Here is a 19287-nt window from a genome sequence, read left to right as displayed (position 1 = left end):
CTGATACGGAACCGTAAGCCATCTTCGCCTTCTTTTAAGTTTCGAGCAAGTTTCTAATGTTTTTCTATGTTACAGAGCATGGTACGTTACCACCACTGTTTCTAAAAAAGGTCTAAGCCTCCATGAGCACTTGTCTGCTGCATCTTATCGGGATACTCAGGCCTGATACAATTTCGATTGAAGAACTTCATCAACATGCGGACCAAATATACGCGGAGTGTTGATGAGAAGGCAAAAATGGCTGTGGATAGGTTGCACCTTAAGCAAGGATGACAACTTTGTTTTTGACTATGCCATGCAGTGGGATCTTCTATCGCAGGATGGCCAATGAGTGGACCGCTCTAGAAAACCATGGCGCAGAACAATACGCTAGAAATGAAATGTAAGCTTCGAGTAGAGCTGGTTAACGCACTGAGCCCTTTTAAGTGTCAGTGACAACCATATAATTCCTGTTGTATTCTATTTGGCCCACACTAAATTCAAGCCGGTTCTATCCTCGTCCAAAAAGGAGCACCGATTTATATCTCAAGGTCAGATACGAAAGTCCTTTGAACTTTTATGGCACAACAATGTCACTTCAGGCCTTCTGGTTCTCCAGACTGTTCTACACTGGCATAAGGATTGTATAATGTTCTTTTATTCGGGATTTATAAAAATGAGAAAAAGATAAGGAAAATTTTGTAGGTGGAATTCCAGTCACATAACTTAGCCTAGGTAAGAGATGTTCAGGTAAAAAAAATTGGATCCTGATAAACATGATTATAGTGGGGATACAAAATTAACTCGAAAATTTGAATTTAGATCAAACCAGATACTTACTTTTTGCCCAAAGGCACAGGACCTCGCACTAAATAAGGGACCAGCAAGTTCCCGAAATGCCGTGTATGTATGGGAACGAAAATCTATCGAAGACGAGAATGTTTCCTTAGACTGGCTTTAAAAATTGTCTGAATATAGCAATATAGGGCTGCTATTCATCCCTCGGTGACAAATATAGTATCAATCACATTTAGACGCCGAGTCCATCCTCCCACAATTTCCCGAGACGCTCGCACTCTTCGTACACTACTCTATGCCAAATGGTCTTGGGCCGACGTTCTCGTTGGCCATCTTGGGAGAGCCAGTTCCACTGCATGATGTAGCCAGTAAACCAATTATCACCCTTCTTTAATGGATGACTTATCCACTGCCACTTCCGCCTTGCAATCACATGACCCACGGCTAACTGGGCTGTGGCCAGCTGAATTTTTTGTTCAAAGTAGTATCAGGTCAGTCCTGAATCTAATTTTAATGGGAAAGTAATACATATGATTACTAGCAGGGTGTCGGTCAATTCTGACCCAACTAACCTTACGACAAGCTCTATGCTCGAACAATGTGTCACCACAAAACGAGAATGTAGAAACTGCGGAAATGTACAAACCTACCCTCTTCATACGTCCAAGCAATGGGTTGCCAGAGCCCATCCTGGCATTCAGATCATCCATCCCGATCACAATGCCACCTTAAGGAACCCTCCCCTAAACTGCATGTAATTGCTTATATAAAGCATCCTTCTCCACTATATCGGATGTCTCCGTTGGTTTCTAACAAAGTGTAATTGTGATCTTCCTTAACCTTGACCGGAATCTTGCAGCCAGAATCCTGTCAGAAGCCGATTCCACGGTCAAGAAAGTGTGCCTTGAGATAGCCATCAGAAACAATCCGATACCAGATTCGCGTCTTCTACCACTTGGCTTTCCAGAGTACAAAGCACATTGCCGCAAAGGGGAGAGGAGCGTGCACACATTCCAGAAACCAATTACAGTCCGTTTTCAAAAGCCAAAGGTCGTATGCGTGAGGTCAGTTTTTATCCATGAGGTTGTTGACGTTTCGGTAGCATTGCTCCCAGATTTCAATCCTTTTAGCCGCCTTTTACGGAATTTTGAGGGTATTCTTAAGCCCCAAATCGCAAGGCATATGATCTTGACGGATATGAATGGAGGGATAGAATTAGATAAGTTTTTCAGATTGTGCGGAATATGCGTTGCAGAAGAAATCTTGCCTGCATTATGGGAGTAGCAGGAGTAGGTTGTAGCTTGTGTTAGTGCCTAAACTTCAGACTTCAGACGAATCATCCTTATATTGACTTATAAAACTTTTAAGCGCCGTTGGGAAAGCGCTGAGGCGGGTAGTAATCTCACTATTGAAACGATATAATTGGTTACTGGGTGGACTGAAAATGTGTGGATATGAGAAGGCATCAAATTGGGACAATTGGAACCAAATTGGAAAATCACCACCAATGACTGACATTCCCAATTAATATGTTACTTTCGTCGTCAGCTCCCCAGAGGAAAGACGTATTTATTATGACATTGATGGTGGTGTTAATAAGTAGATTGTATTCACGAGTTTCCCTCAAGGCTCTGTATTGCGGTCATTGTTATGGAACATCACATACAACGAGGTATCCTACGTTCAACAATGTCAAATATAGTATAAACTTTGGTTAAAAGAGATATATATTCGAATGTTTCTAATAGTTCAACGTACATATCCTACACATATGCTCCCGTAAACCTAAAAGGTATGAATATTTTATGCGCCTCTCCGATTAGTAATCGATCCTTACCCTGAGCTCATGACCAAAAGCCATATAACCATCGACACCATAAGAGTCGCATAAGTCAATTCAAATCAATAAAATCCACAGAGTTGGAGTTACAAAACACGATTAAATTCTAGCATTCCAAAAGAATATATTTTTAGCTGTCTCACCCCCTAATCCATTTAATTTGATCGATCGATTTCTCCTTCACAATGAAGGGAACAATTGGCTTCATATAGTCCAATAATATCAAGGCCACTGTTCCCTTGCTCTTAGGTAATACTAAATACGTTTGTACTTATACAAGGTAACGAGAAAACATCCCCCATTCAATGCCAAATAGATACTTCACCCTCGAACTTTTCATTCTGTTTCCGTCCATTCGACAAACTGTTTTCTTCAGAAAAGCGAGTTTCTTGGAGAGTAATTTGCTTTTGAAAGGAGTTGGGGTAGGATTTCACGTAGTGAGCAAATATATGCAGGTAGGACTATGAACCGAATACAGATGGACTTTTGATAATATTAGAGACCTCGACCGAAATAGCCGGTGTGTTTCCTAGATATATCTGTACTTCTACGGTGAAGTTATGCATAGAAACGTCGAACTTCAATAGTCTGGGCTACCCCCAATTTATTTTCTGCATTCAAACAGAAAGACAGACATTCAGGACTTTGTTTTAATTTTCCCAAAGGAAACATTCCCTCCCATCAAGGTCAAATCGAAATGTGTACTCAGTAAATAAAGCAATTAGCCCTCGAGTGTTTACCCGCATAATTGGAAATATATGTACATTTGACTATAAGCACTTAGCAATTAAATTTTCGCACATACAGACGTGGTGCATACATATCTGAATCTCCATATAAGCCAGACTGTCCGCAAATATATTTATGGCTTCTAATTCATGTTATGTAAACATTAATCATATTCGCGACTGCTGAGCGGGTGGCCTACCTTCGAGTTTACATTCAAATAAACGACCTTGCCTCGAGGAATTCATTGCTGTCGGCGGTATTATTATCATTTTGCAAACAGAGGTATTTTCTTCCAGACTGGTGCACCCTAAGCTTTTTAATACAATAAATGATATAATATGTTTGAAAGGAAAGCACGCTACCCTTGGTTAGACCTACCTGCCGGGAGATTATTTGATGGTGATGTTGGCAATGAAGTTTACTCAGCTTCATGGAATCAAGGGGTGAGATTTTCATTGTTCTTGAGGACTTCATGGTAATTTTTAGAGAAGGAGATTTGCTTAAGCTCTGCCAGCAGCGATAGTTTGCCACTGGCACATAATTGCTAAGAGAACAACAAATTATAAGCCCTACGACCCCATATATAATTATAGTCTACATTGTTTCTTGGAGTTAAAATATTCTACGTTCCAATTTCGTCTTTTCACTAGTCCCCTTTCTGTAATTTACGAATCATTTACACGCGCATCCCGACTGGTAAACCGCAGTCCTACACGTCCTAAACTATATCTGGCTAGATTCGAAGCCCCTAAATAAATGGCAAAGATAAACATAATACCGATCCACTTTCAAAAAGAAACAAGGATCTTAGTACTAGTCTTTGGCACACAATATCTCCAGATTCTAAGACACTTTTCATGGTTACAGCTGGGAACACTAGACAAGAGGCTGACAATCACGTTTGGAGCACTAAAGTCCATCACTTTCTTGAGCAGAGCCTTAACGTGCTCACTCACGATCAAAGACCACGTAAACCACATCCCAGCTAAAGTGAGGAGCATAGCCAAAACCTTCTGTTTCCAACTTAAGCTTACTGCATCTTTTCCAAAAAAATTCCTTACCAGATAATCTCTCCCCCCCTAATTATAGCGTAATCAACCTCTATGAAGGTGGTGGACCGACTGAGGAAAGAAGGCTATGTAATAGTTGCCATGGACGTTTCGATATCCTACAACAATGCAGGCTGCGTGGTCGCTTCCCAGTGCAAGGATTTTAGTATCCAGTTAAGAATGGACCGCCGGGAAAGTTTGAACATCCGATCCGAAATGCTGTAGTGATACCTGCTGAACATGTGACAATTTAGTAAGCTTAGAACATAGAAAACTAAACATCACGGACCTGCTCCATGCCTGCAAACATGCTTGTACCATAACCCTGATCAACATTTAGCTGCACCCCCACCTGCCATTCCCGTAACCCCATCCAATCTTTCCCTTCTTCTATCAATTTTGCTGATTTTGATGCGAATTCTCCACTACAATCCTGCGACATGTTCTTATTTCTCTTCAGTGTTTACTCCCTCAATCACTGTCACTTCGCCTCTTCTTGATCCAGGCTGCTCCGAATCCTTCGGCATTCCTCTCCTAACGCCTTTCTTAGTTGAGTTCCACATAAGTAATCTTGACACCAATGTCGAACCGGTCCCGATAGGCTTCCTAACCTCTTCCTTGTTAACGGTACAACACATTTCCCTACTTTTATATAATATCTTCAGCAAAAGTTTAGAAGAATGCTACTTTCCACATTTGTGGAAAGAGGCCCTTATCAACCATATCCCCAAAAGCGGTGATTATTCACTAGTACTGAAGTACCGTCCTATCTCTCTTCTTTTGTCTTGCTCCAAAATTCTCGAGAGATACATCTACGATTGACTGACCGTGCATTTCAGTCACCTCATCGTGAAAGAATAACATGGATTCGTGGATCTACAGTTTCAAACTTTTGGTCTTCACCAACTCACAAACTTCGTTGCTAAATGCTTTAATTCACGACAGGAGGTACACGTTATTTATACCGATTTCGTCAAAGCCTTTGACACCGTTGACCACAATGTTCCTCTCCAAAATCTCCCTACTCAACTCCCCCCCCCCCCATCATCTTTTGGCTTTCTCCTATTTCTCAAACCGATCCTGCAAAATTTCTTTTTATGGACACTCATTCCATTCCTTCTCTCCCTCTTCTGGTATTCCCCAAAGTTCCGTTATTGGCCTTCTACTCTTCCTATTTTTTATCAATGACCTCCCCTCCATCCTTACCTGTCTATTTTTGCTGTACTTTGTCGACCCTCAATTATTCGCCATTGTTTCGTCTCCGATGGACGGTGCTCTTTTGCAGTCCAATTTTGGCTCTTTGGTCCTTTGGTGCTCGGCTGACAAGCTGGCTCTGAGTTTCAGCAAATGGCACTGGGTGTGCTATTCACTTAATCCCTCCCCAACATCCTTTCTCTGCTTTCTTAGTGGACAACCCCTTTCATCATTGACCTCTGTTCAAGTCCTGGGTGCAATCTTCGATGACAACTTCATTTCAGTTTACTATATTGACATCATCAATCAAGCTTCCAAAATGTATGGTTTTATCCTATATTCCTCCTCTGGCTTTACCTCAATTCAGCCTTCCTTAAAATTTTTCAACTTCCTTGTCAGAAACATCCTTAAATATGTAGTCCGGTCCCCTTTCTACAACCGTAACTTCCGCGCTCTTGAAGCTGTACAGCTGCTCTGCTAACTTCGATATTATTTTCCGCATCACCTCTCGAAGAAGACGTAGCGCGGACATTTTTGAAGTAGTCTTCTACTTCCACTCTCCGATCCCGAAGCCATGCCGTCCTACAGTTTGGGTCCCTTGACTCAGCCCCTTTTATTAACTTTAAGCTCATGTGATTATGAAGAGTCTTCAGAAGCAAGATGGAAGGCAAAAGTAAAATCCTCACGATCGGGGCAAATCACCGGCCTCTGGAGGCAATTAAACGTCAAAATTGCCATATTTATTATAGATTTGGCAACATAACTGTGTACGTGCACAGGGAAAAGACGAGGAAAGACACTTCAGAGGGGACAACTTACCGAGGTCCCCGAAAGAATCTCGGAGCCCATAGAAGCTGGAAGGACTGAATAAAGCAGGGAAGTGGACCTACTATTCAATGAAGAGGAGAAACTGGACGAGGTGATGCTCCGACAGTGGATAGGAGCTCCAAATAATAACGGAGCCAATGGTCACCACTAGGATAGCTCAGGTAGACATCCACCATGCAAAAGCTGCATCCGCAGTGATTACAAGGACAAGTTGCAAGGATAACATTGGAATAGTGCTGGCTCAGAAGCCCTGGATGTACCGGGGCAGGTAAGCGCTCTGCAAGAAGGAAGCTTGCAAGTACTTTGGGACTCTTCTTGCGAAAAACCAAAAGGTTGTATTATTCTTAAACGTAATTTAAAATATATATATTTCTTTCAGCGTACCTGACCGAAGACCTTGTGCCCTTTTCAAGCCTCGCTGTAAGCCGAGAGAGAATTTTAAGGACAGTCATGGCATCGGCCTACTTCCAGTAGACTACTACCGAATCCAAACGAAGCTAGTCGCAAGGCTGGTGAAGTTCTCTGAGAGAAAGACGCTACCACATCTCCTCGGGGGCGATGCCTCTAAGGAGCTTTACACCCAATCAGTTTTAATACAGTCCCTTCATTAATCAGATCGTCTTTTAATAAACGATGAACAAAGGATAAAAGTACTAAGCAGGCTCCAAGCCAACCTTAATCCTTTAGAGGAAAAGGAATAGTAAAGAAGAGAAGGTAGAAGGAAATAGCAAAGGGTGGTTCAGAAAAAAAGGAAGCGAGGCGAAGCAGAGAAGGCAAGAAAGTGGGATGAAAAATTCCCGGGATTCCCGGGAGGCCAAAGGCCAACAACAGCTGCTTGAAGCAAACGAAGTATTAGATGTGGTGCAACGAGCACATGCCTAATCTCAGGAAGCTGACTAGTGATTAGCTTGACTTCTGCTAAAGACATAAATAAATAGAGAGACCGTTTTTAACAAGGTATTTTGCATGCCTCAGCCGTCATTACAGTAGGAGCAACATACCTTGGATATGGAGGAAGTTTCCAACGATATTAGTACCACAGGCTCTAAGCCGACTCTAAGCGGAATAAGATGGGATGAGTGTCCTACGCAATTAAAAATATTCATATTAAGAATCAGGACAACTCAATCTAATCTGGTAGGCAGCCTCTGAACAGACCTATAAGTTGAGAGACTCCAAATTTGCGCCATCTCTCTGTTGCTCTGATTGATAGTGGTCTATGAAATTAAACACATACCGGACAGGAGCGTTGGGAAGGTTGCGATGCATGCGGAAGCTTAGTTATATTGGTATCAGAGACGTTTCCCTCATTTATTAGAGGGGTTATGTAGAAGGCGTTGACAAAGCTGCGCATGTGGGTTGCAATGTATGGAGTCAGCATAAATACAACCAAAGCAGAACTAATGCTAATTCCCATTAAGACAATGATACCCAAATTTCATCACCCCCAACTAATTGCCACTTCCCTCCAATCTAAAGTAACTGGCGATAATCTGGGATCCTAAGTTAATTTGGATACTAAACATAGAACTGAAGGTTAAGAGGGCCTTTTTAGCCTATAAGAAGACCTTCGTGCTTAACAAAGAATTTAACAGCGGGCTCTCCAACCAAAGTGGAATACCGGCGATACTTTGCGAGGCTATGACCCAGTAGCCTTTGCAAACGGATCCAAGATCATCTGCCTGCCTGTCAATATCTGGAGCATGATCCGAGCCCCGAGGGCAACAAAGTTATTCCGGCCGACAGCCACGCAGCCATTAAGGCCTTCTTCTTGATGGTCAGCTGAGCAATATAGAGACGCGTTTCAGCAGTCACTTGAAATCACCTTCCTTTGAGTTATTGATAATTAGTGCACAGAGGGGGACTGACCAGGTGAGGCATACAATAGTGAAAAGTAGAATCTATTTGCACCACTTGGTAGTCATTGCGTCAATATGGCAAATGCTCACGAGGTCAAGGAGAATCCGACTTACGAACCCGGTTATGTGAGCATTCAAACCAGACGCGTGTAAACGTGTTCAGGATTATAATCGTTTGCACAGGCGGCGTCAGGCTCGGAATACCCTACAATCCGTAGTGTAGAAGTTGCGGAGGGGGCGAGAGAGTCACTGGCCCTTTCTTTGCAATTGCCCTGCTCTAGCCAGAATAAGGAAATAAACACTAGGTAAATAATTCCTCAGAAACCCCAAATAGATATCCGATTGTAGGGTAGGGATCACTCTCCTTCATGAATGCCACGGTCTGGCTTTGAAGATTCTGCTCCCCGTGTAGTCAGTCAGGGTCTTAGGAATTTGTGGCGTTAAAATGGTGCACCATAGCATAAAATGAACTCCTCAGGGGACATTTATACCTTCCGACAATATCTACCCTCAACGTCTTGAAAACTTTGAACCTCATTTTAATTTTTGATTAACATTTTGTCCTATCTAATATGCAGGTCTCTGAACACTCAGACTGCAGTGGACCATTTTGATCGACTCCTCCGTCTAACGGATTATCTCAGATTCATTTATATATTATACGATTTCCGCTGGTGGATTTGATGCTACCTGCGACAATCTAATCTTCGAGCAGAACTGTGAAGAGCTAGGACGCAGTCGCATCATACAAATCGATATACACCGGAGTGCAACCGCTCACGAATTGCTAGCACAGGTCGCTACGGAGATCAAAACTTTAATGCTCATCAGTGAGCAGTACCGAAAGGGCACCCTGATATATCAGGCACCGCTGCCATCTGGGTTCAGGCCGACATCCACCTTAGGGTTCTTGCCCAAAGCTGAGGGGACAGCTTTGTCTGGATACGGTGTTGACGGGTAACGTTTTACAGTGTCTATTTAAAACCGAATGAGACGATGACGATGTACCATAATGGCGGAGTACAGATAAGCCATAAGGATACTACGCAGCACAATAAACAGGAGCAAAGCTCGCTGTTGGCAGTATCTGGTGGACGAGGTGAATGAGAACCCGCGGGGACTCGGTTACAAACTGATAACCCGAAAAATCGGAGCTCTGCGGACACCCGGTTCACTTAAGGTTGAGCAGATAAACCGAAATGTGCGGGCACTATTCCCTACGCACCGCGTACGGGATGATGACTTCGGCGCAGAGAGCACCGAGGACTGCCCATTTTTCTCTATAAAAGAGTTGGAAAAGGCAGTCCTCGCTATGGAAAACAAAATGGCGCCTGGACCCGATGGTATCCCAGCAGAGGCATACAATCTGGTGTTCCAACATCGGCCAGACCTACTGCTCCCCGCATTCAACGCTTGCCTGAAAGAGGGCACTTTCCCTGCTCGTTGGAAGGTGGCGAAACTTGCGCTCATCAGCAAAGAGAAAGGCGACACTAAGTTGCCGTCTTAATACCACCCACTTTGTACGGCTGACACTGCTGGGAAAGTGCTCGAAAAGCTCTTCACAATTAGGCTCGCTGAAGCGATACGCGTTGCTGGAGATTTATCTCCACGGCAGTTTAGTTTTAGAGCAGGGAGATCCAGAGTTGATGCTGTCATACAAGCTGTGGATGCTGTTCGGCGAGTGGAGGTACATAGCCGCCAAGCTCGGGTGGTGCCCTTCCTAACGCTTGACGTCAGAAACGCCATTAAGACGGAAAGGCATTCTAGGCACACTTTATAATGTGCCGAACTATCCCTTACGGATATTGAGGGATTGAGGGACTATCTGGGGAACGGCTCCATGTTCTATGAGACGCTAGAGGGTCAAAGGGGGATGGAGGTCACGTCAAAGGTAGCGGAAGGATCCATCCTAGAGCCGGACATCTGGAGGGCTTCCTATGATAGTCTATTTAAACTCGACATGCCAGAAGAACCGTGCCTGTCGGTTAGGTAGATGATGCCGCGGCGCTTGTTCCTGGACGCGCTGTCGAACAGTTGCAAACCAAACTTGGACTGTTCAACTTGCACTGGAAAAAAACCGAATTAGTCATACTCGCTAAAAAGAGAATTCCTACACTGCGTCCCATATCGTTCGGCGAATCGATAATCGAGTCAAAACCAATGGTAAAGTACCTTGGACTGACTGAAGTAGCAGCGAACAAGGCTGCAGCTGGATTTTCGACCTTAAGTAGGCTGATGAGTTCAACGTAGTTTGTCCTGCTCTACGGCGCAGAGATATGGGCTAACGCTCTTGGCAAGAAGGTATTTCGTAAGCGTCTCGGGGAAGTACAAAGACGGGGAGCTTTCCGAGTGGCGTGTGCGTACTGCACTGTCTCTGATGGTCATTGCGTGAGTGATCCGCGTTGCTCTTCTTGCTAAGGAGTTTAAAGCCATATACAAGCATAAGGAAGAAGAGCCAAGGGAGGTGGTGGCTCGTGAAGAACAGCGCCGCATCCTAGATGAGTGGCAACTCTCTTGGCAAAATGAAACTAGAAGCGGATGGACTGTGCGGCTCATTGGCAATTTAGTTGCGTGGCTGAATTGGAAGCATGATGAGACTGACTATTTCCTTACCCAGTTCTTAACCGGGCATGGAGGTTTTAAGTTTTACCTGGTCAAGATTGGAAAAGCACAACCTCTACATTGTGTGTTTTGCAATTGAATCCCCAACAACCCCCCGGGATTCGTCAGCAGCTCTATTTAAACACAGGGGATCTGTCCCCAGAAAACATTGTCGAGGGGATGCTGTCGAGGAGAGATGATAGGTGGAGCCGTGTTGGGCATAACATTCGAATTTTTCTCGTTGAAAAGAAGATAGAGCTCGACCGGTCGGGTGGCAGGAGCAGGGGTTCCTTGAACTGACCGTTCCGTTCCTGCTCTCCTCTCCCATTGGTGAAAGGAATTCCGCGATTTGAAGGCTCCGCAAGGCGAAGAGTTCGGGTACTAGCCCGATGTAATATGACAAACGGTTCGAGACTAGCTCTCTGACGATAGGGAGATGTTTAGTTGGTAGTTCGACGACATACCATTGCAGAAGTCCAACACTCTGTGCGTAAATGCATTCACCCACCCCGCCCCCCAAAAAACCGACAGACTAGAAATTACTTTCCAAAGTAGGCTAGATTTTGTTCCCAGATGGTGGAACTTCGAGATCCCAGAACCTCATTCTCAAAACAAAGAAATGGCACATCTTCACGACAAATTTTCAGTTGGAATCTATACTCTCCTGACTTGGTTACTAATAGACAATTCCGGGAGGTCTTTTAGCACCTGGCTGGTAACAGTGAGCATTCTTCAATTACCTAGGATCCATGCAACTGACAAAATCATGTTTTAGTTATTGAATTAGAGGAATCAGGACACTGAACGGAAGAACAATTAGCGAAACTAATCATAATCCTTTAACTAACTTGCCTGAATCAGCCAAGTATCTACCACTCCTTCTGAATGAAAAATTCCCGATTTATTCACCCGCACTCAGAAATCAGACTTACGTAAAATGCCAACTGAAGTGCTGACAATTTCGCTTTCATACTTAATCCCCTTCCTATCAACACACCTATGTGCACATGCAAACATTTTCACTGAGGTTCTTTGCTATTGTCATTATCAACCCTTAAATTACAAATGAACATCAAGTCTCTGCCTCTCTCCAATTCTTCCGTCATATGTATTACCTACAGGAACAAGTACCTAACAGTCACTCAAGAATTCACAAACTCTCCCAAGATGACGCTTCAAGTATCAACAAGAAGATTTTCTCTTCTCGAAACACTTGTTTCATTCATTTTTAAATTTATTGTCCTGTGCAACTCGTGTATTTATGTACAATTCATAGGTGGAGTCCGTATGTGCTGCAGATCCAAGACGGATGTAGGAGCGCCTTCTTATTTGAGTACACCTTCCTCGTGTATGCCTACTTGCAATTTCCACCGTTCTTATGACATTGTTCTCAATAATTTAAAGTGTTGGATGAGGAATGTGCGGAAGAGCTGAAAGAGGTGAATAACAGCCTCTGTGCCGAGGACCTCCTGTAGGGAAGTAGGTGTTAATGGTAGTGAATTCAGAATCAAATCACACTTATTTTCTAGGACCTGAGCTTGAACCCAACTAGTACTCGAAAGAGTGTCCTTGAACTGTTCGAATCAGAACTTAAAAAAGGTCCTGTGGATTGCTTGACTACATTTTGACCCAATAAACGTCCTGGAAAATTTCGGCTGATCTTCTCCCCAAACTCCTAATTGTGAAACCTCAGAAAACAACCACCTCCGGTACTATGAAACCACCGAATTTGCAACGTCTCCCATAATTTTCCCCTAAACCGAGAACGGCAGCAATAATTGCTATTACGTGCGGTACAAACATAGGCTAAGGATTCATGAACAAATCGTTTTGAAATTGTAATGTTTCTCACATGTACGAACCTAGCTGCCAACGTAAGGACCTGACTAGGGGGGGAGAGGGAGGACTCATCCCAAACTTACCTCTAAGAAACATAAAAGCGACTGGCTGAACTTGCTCAACAAACGGACACACTTGAACGCTGTACAAGGGAGCAAGCAGTCAAGTGCTGACTTCACTTCATAACTCTTTCGTCCCATTTGCGCTCGAGTGTCCTTAACCGTATACCGCTCCTGTCCTGGCTACCACCTCATGTACTGGCTAAACTTGAAAGTATAAAAACTTAATCCTCATTTTGTCGAGGATATTTGAAAAGTGTTCATAGGAAAGTGCAATGTGAATTTGATCACCACGAGAGCATGTTTGGGGTTGAAGCCGGTAACTGGAACAACCGAAAGCCTGAAGGGTTTAATGAATTGAATTTTGTTAGGTGCACATGTGTGCACGTATGCGGAAGTTTGTTGCTTCGGGTGAGGTAAATAAACGACGGAAAAATAAACATGTGACCGAAAATATGGTATCTGGGTTAAGCCAGCCACAGTTCGAATGCAATGCGGAAATAGCTGTAACCGGTGGCCTGTTGTTAACATCAATATTGACCTTTCGCTAGTTTGACCGAATGTCATTAGCATTATTCAGATTGTTCTACAACCAAGTAGGATGCTTTTGTGGGAGAGTATCGTTAAATTGAGGTAGAGCTTCCAGCATGGGAATTAATGAGTTTATATATTGATACCATGCACAAGCAGGGAATGAGCAGGTCAACTACTGCAGGATCAAATTTTATAGGAAGGATATAGTCATATAAAATGGTGGAGAGCAGAAAGTATGAAAACTTAAGGCAAGGATATCTGGTTGCTCAAAGTTACGACTGAAGTTAATTAACTTTTTAAGGTTGAAAATGACATCTGCTGTAGGGTCCAAAAGTTTTGACACTTTTAATGTTGACAAAGGCGTGTGAATGGCTTGACCAGCTGTCGCCTTACAACATAGATTAGAATGCCTTCAGCATGAGGATTCCGGCTATTTGAGAACAAATCATTTCTTTGGGCTAGAAACAGACTTCCTCAGCTTTATATTGCCAATATGTCATTGTTATCAAGGTTCGACTGCAGGGGACTTTCGGGGATGAAGACAATATCAATATTTTTCTTAAAAGTGGCTCCGGTTCACTTCTAGGTAGTTCACTTGAACGTGAGATTAATCAATCACCTTGCTACTCGTTGATTTTTCAGCACCTCTCTGAACTGTCTCGCCTTTAAGCCTTTAGACCCATGTATTTCTGGTCATTTGACCTTTTTTTCCTTTGCTTCTTTCAGCATCTAGTCCTATATTGAAACTGTAATTCAATTCCCATTCGAGCTCAGGATCAACGCAACCGTCAGTCATTCTTTCATACTTTCCCAGCTTACGCTGCTTCCCAGCACTTAGTTCCTATTATTTCTCTCGATCGCGAACCTTGGTGTTTAAAAATCACATGTTCTGGATTCTCCGGCATTTTATCACATCCAAGACAGTTCGACCAATTATATAGTCCCAAGTGGTGCAGATACTACCTGTAACAACCACCGTCCTCCATTCCACAAGGAGACCCAATAACAAATCGTATAATACCTACGTAGTGACGATGTACTCACTGACGTCCACATATGGTCCCTCTTATACTTCTCGGAGAGATAGCTCTCAACCGAACTAGCCAAATATCCAAGAACATCTAGGCCAGTGGACGAGTCGTTAATTCCAATCCATTTGGCGGAGTTGAATACCTTTTTGACATCCAATGCAAACACGTCACCGCGTCTCTTGCCAAGTTTACCGCCGCGCTTATTGTATCCACCGTAGAGTAGTCACGTTAAAGCCAATATTGGCCTTGTAACGAACCTTCGAACACTTCGAAGGTGTCGGCAAATAGTTCAAGCTTGCCAGTTTCAAAGTTTTGTTCAGGATTCGGTTGAAACCCGACTCCACTAGGTCGCCGATCCTACTAGATATTTCCTGCAATTTCTGGAGGCGTCATGCACTCATTGAGTTAGACGACCGTTTACATTCAGTCGTTTTTGCGGTGAGGAAACAGAGTGGCCACAATATCTTTGAGAAAACGGCCTGGCAGTTGCCTCTGTGCATAATCCCGATCGTCTGTGGCAAGTTCTCTAACCCTCTCCTGAAATTTTTTTGGCCGAAAACCTACAGATGGCAAAGTTTCGATTTCATTGTTACGCCAGTGTTTGGGCTGCAGAGCAGTCGCCATCTATTCATAATAATAGCGCATGTTTTCGTATCCAATTGAATGATCTAGATTACATCTTCAATAGCAGAGAGGCCACGGAAAACGTGTCCCCCTTAAATGCTTTCGTCGTAGATCCGGGCAGCCTACCCAGCATTCTGTAAGAGCTTTTTTCGAAAATCAATTCGTCTTTGATTTTCATTCAGGTCGTCTGATGGTCACTGTGAGTATAGTCCTCCTTAACTTGATAAGCAACTGTTCTTGTTAATGTGGTGCTGAAATAGACCGCTATAGACCCGAGGCTCCTTCCTCTAAAAATACATGAGATGCCAACAATCGCAAGTGCTATGTCAAACTTTGGGAATGCTGCGAGAAGAACACATTCTCTCATGTTCGTTTTCTGATCACACCTTAAAATCCGCTGGTATGATTTTTGGCCCATGTCCTCTTGTCTTCAATGCTCAGAGCGCTAAGGTCATACTCGACAAGTGTAGCGGTGGGGGTAACTAGCAACTATATATGTAGATTCCTTTTGCTTTAGCTCTGAAGAAATGCTCTTTCCGGTGCTCTATCATCTAATAGAAAACCTATTCGCCCCAAGCCCATAGCGTTACTTGACCAGTTCCATCTATGACCCAAATGCCTCCAATTCTATATGGCTCACTAATTATGGCTACGCCGATATCTTCTGCAAGACTGTTTTGTGAGAGTAAGTTTTACTGCCACCTAACCTAAGGCTTAATCAAGCCTACCTTTATTCTCCCTGCTGGCAACCTTTGGACTGCTGCCTCCACTATTTGGCTGATGATAGCGATTTATGTCTCACACTAATCTAAGCCCGATAAGATCGAATTCCTTGTCGAACGCCTCATGAACCTCCCCTTTGGAAGTAATCTTACCTATATCTTTGCAAACTACAGTATTTCCCATCTTTGAATTTCTCCCAAGTTCGTAATTTCTGGATCCATTCTTCATCTTCTTTATGGAGTCTACTTCTTTTCGCAAATGTTGCAACGTCACTTCGTCAGTCATTTCAGCACACGCCACATTTTGAGAGTTGAACTATTTTTTTCTCTTTTCTCTTTTTCTCTTCTCTGTCTTGTTAATCTTATCTGTTCATGTCACTGCTTCTCAGGTTTCTCCTATCCCATTTTTTGAATATGCGTTACTTGTGGTGCCTAGTTCACTTTTTTGCTCGATGCTTTCATTCCTCTTTCATCTTGGGCCCCATCATACCTTATGCCTCTTATCATGGCCGTTATATTCTGGTGAAAATTCTGGTGCTCCTACTATGATCTATGCAGCTCCCAATTGGTCGCCGCACCATAAATCTCTCAGACGGTTAAGTATCAACGTTCCCCCCTTTCTGTTCGTTCTCACCCTCCCTAATTGGGGAGAGTGTAACTGGAACCCCCCCAAATTATGAAATTGGTCAAAATGCTAGAGCACGCAAAAAGGCATTCTACTCATTAACCGATGAGGAGGAGATTGAATGGTGCGATAAGGAGACCAAGGAACCAGATTTGAAAAAAAAAAACAAAATGTCACAAGCCAGAAAAAGAAGGAAAATGAAGGAGTGTTACAAAAGTGGCCAAAAAACAAGTAGCGAAAAAAAGCAATAAAACGAGAAACTGAAAAAAAATTGGACGAAGTCGGCAAAGCAGGGCCAAAAATTAAAAGGACTCCAAATGGTAACCTCTTACTTGCCCGAGCGGAACAGAAAAATCAACTGAGTACAGGAGAAACATCGGTGAAGCAATAGGCATACCAACGGTAGAGGTGTTAAGCGGCCCAAAACGTTTCGATCTCTGCGAATAGGAATTGCGAATAACAGTGAGCCAAACATACATCGCTGTTTTCTTTTGCCTAATAAGAGTTGGTGGGTTAATGAAGAAATTTCATAAAGCGATCATCATTGGCTTCAATACAGAACGGAATAGAATTCCAAACTGACAAGTCAAAAATAGCTTCTTGGACAAACATACAGTTACAGAAAAGTTGCTTTAACAAAAAATTTAGTGTGTTGTCCACACCTGTGATGCAGCACTCAGCAGAAGAAGTTCGCCGTGATAAGAAGCAAGAAATGAACTCAAGTCAGGACCGAAGAATTATTCAACGATCAAGAGGAAGACTGGACTTCCAAGAGCAGCTCTCCGCGTTTAGACAATTGAAGGACGGCCTCCAGAAAGCGAAAAAGAAAGAAAGTAAAAGCTTCAAAAATGCCTGGCAGGAGGCTGATATAAACCCCGAGTGTACAGCCCAAAAAATAATGATGTCTAAAATAAAGAAAAAAACACACTGCAGGTCACTTGTCCGATAATGCTAAAATCAATAGTACAGACATTGTTCTCGCCAGAAGTACTGTGCGGTGGTCACTTTGGATGTTGAGAACAGCTTCAATCCGGGAGATTGGACGTCCATCAAAAGGTTGCTCATCAGGATGAATACCCTATCTGAGTAGCACATTGGCTAGTTACTTCATCGACAGGCAAGTAGATCCGCAGAGTTCCCACAGGGATCGGTGCTGGGTCCACCTTTGTGGAATATTATGTACAATGTCCCAAAATCGACTAAGACTTAAGGTGCAGCACGCATGTAAGAAGACATCACTGTTACAGACAGTGCTCTCGCAAATGCTACCAAATAGCGGTGGACCTAGATACGCCAGCAGTCTCTCGAAATAGTAAGCCGCTCCTGTAAGGACTGAAGCACTAACACCCAAGGAAATCAAGGGTGATTAGTGGCTTTCAAACGATCTCTGATGACATTGCGTTAGTCACAGCCAGTTGTTACCGATGCGCATCTTGGCTGAAGAAATGCGCAGAGTCTACTCCAGGAAAACCACTACTTGAAATGCATTGGCCCAGCAGGGGTTTGTAAAGGGCAGGATAGAAGCACTTTATGTTAGAAGCGTTGCGACCCCGGGCACAAAGAGAAGACTTGCGAGTTGAAAAAATGCTTTGTTTTTCGCAAGAAAAGCGGTCTGCATAGGGAAGTTGTGGCTCATGTTCCCAGTTCGGAGTGGTGACAGGTCTTCAAAAAAGAGTTGCAGAAGTTAAAATGCCAAGCACAATGATTCATATCATGCAAGCGAACATACAATTACATCGATAGGGTAAATGGTGCAAGAACGAAGAGCGGACTTGTCGTTACTCAGCGAGCAGTACCGACACCTTCGTGATACGATATATCTGCCACTACTGCCGGTTAACTTGAGTGTGCGGGCCCAAATTCGAGGAGATGGCTTCGTTTGGGTACGTTGTGCGGAAGTGATTTTTTCAGTATTTACCTCACACTGTATGAATGTATGTTCTATTTTCGAAACAGGCTCGCCGCCTTGGAGAAGGAGATTTTAACGCCAGAGGTCTTGAATGCCTCAAACAGATTCTCGGGGCCCACAAATTTTGGAGATGGCCGCGCAAACAGGACTCATTTTCCTACATATTCGTAGCACTAGGACATTCTGACGTCCTGGTTAGGAGGGCACTATCCTTGAAGTAACCTTTCCTACAGAGTGGCTAGTGTCGCAAGTCGCAGTCAAACGATTTGCTTCGAAATGGGAAAAAGCCTCCTCCTTCTAATATTCTGACATCCGTTGAAAAATTTGCTGAAGCTCTCTGAAGGGGAGTAAATGAGCTACAAGGCCTGGACGCGGGCAGAAAAACTGCTAGGCATTGCTAGTAGCTCTATTACCGCCGTTTGCAATGTATTGGCGCCACGAATTCAACAGACAGAAAGCCAGCTGTTGTCGAAAGCCAACCCGAGATACCATGGCATCTCGGGTATAAACTGGTTAACAAAAAACTCGGTATCCATCGATCACCATATTCCAGCAAAGTAGTGAAGATAGGAAAAATCGTGCAGGCACCCCAGCCGAGCTGACGCTCTCAACGAGATGGAGGGTATTACCCACTTTTTACTGTAAAGGAAGTAGAATTTGCGGTCCTGTCAATGAAGGACAAAAAAGCACCAGGACCGGATGGTGCTCGACTTTGCATGCAGGTATAAGCCAGATTTGCTACTCAGCCCATTCAGCGCATGTTGACAGTGTAAGGTTGCAAGACTTAAGCTAATTAGCAAGAGCAAAGGCGACCCTGCGACGGCGTCAGTATACCGTCCTCTCAGGATGTTAGACACAGTGGGGAAGCTATTTGAGTGTACGTGAATGAGTGCTGTGGGAGACTAGTCACCAACACAGTATGGTTTTGGAGCGGGGACCCCACAATTGATGGTATTGAGGAAGTGGTCCAAGAGGTGAAACTGGCTCAAGCGCTCAGAATGATGATTCTTGCAACGCTAGACGTTAGAAACGCTCCCAATTCCTCTCCATATGTTTGAGGCGCTGAG

The 19287-nt window shown here is 43.6% G+C and overlaps 1 protein-coding gene across 2 annotated transcripts in view; it reads right to left on the bottom strand.

Annotated features, from left to right (window-relative positions):
* Positions 1 to 19287, bottom strand: part of LOC119650921 (disintegrin and metalloproteinase domain-containing protein 10) — a 649135-nt gene that overhangs the window by 442950 nt on the left and 186898 nt on the right. The gene's annotated exons all lie outside the window — the stretch shown is intronic.

The sequence above is a fragment of the Hermetia illucens genome, chromosome 3 (assembly GCF_905115235.1).
Source record: "Hermetia illucens chromosome 3, iHerIll2.2.curated.20191125, whole genome shotgun sequence".
Lineage (NCBI taxonomy): Eukaryota > Metazoa > Arthropoda > Insecta > Diptera > Stratiomyidae > Hermetia > Hermetia illucens.
This window is presented reverse-complemented; position numbering and strand designations above follow the sequence as displayed.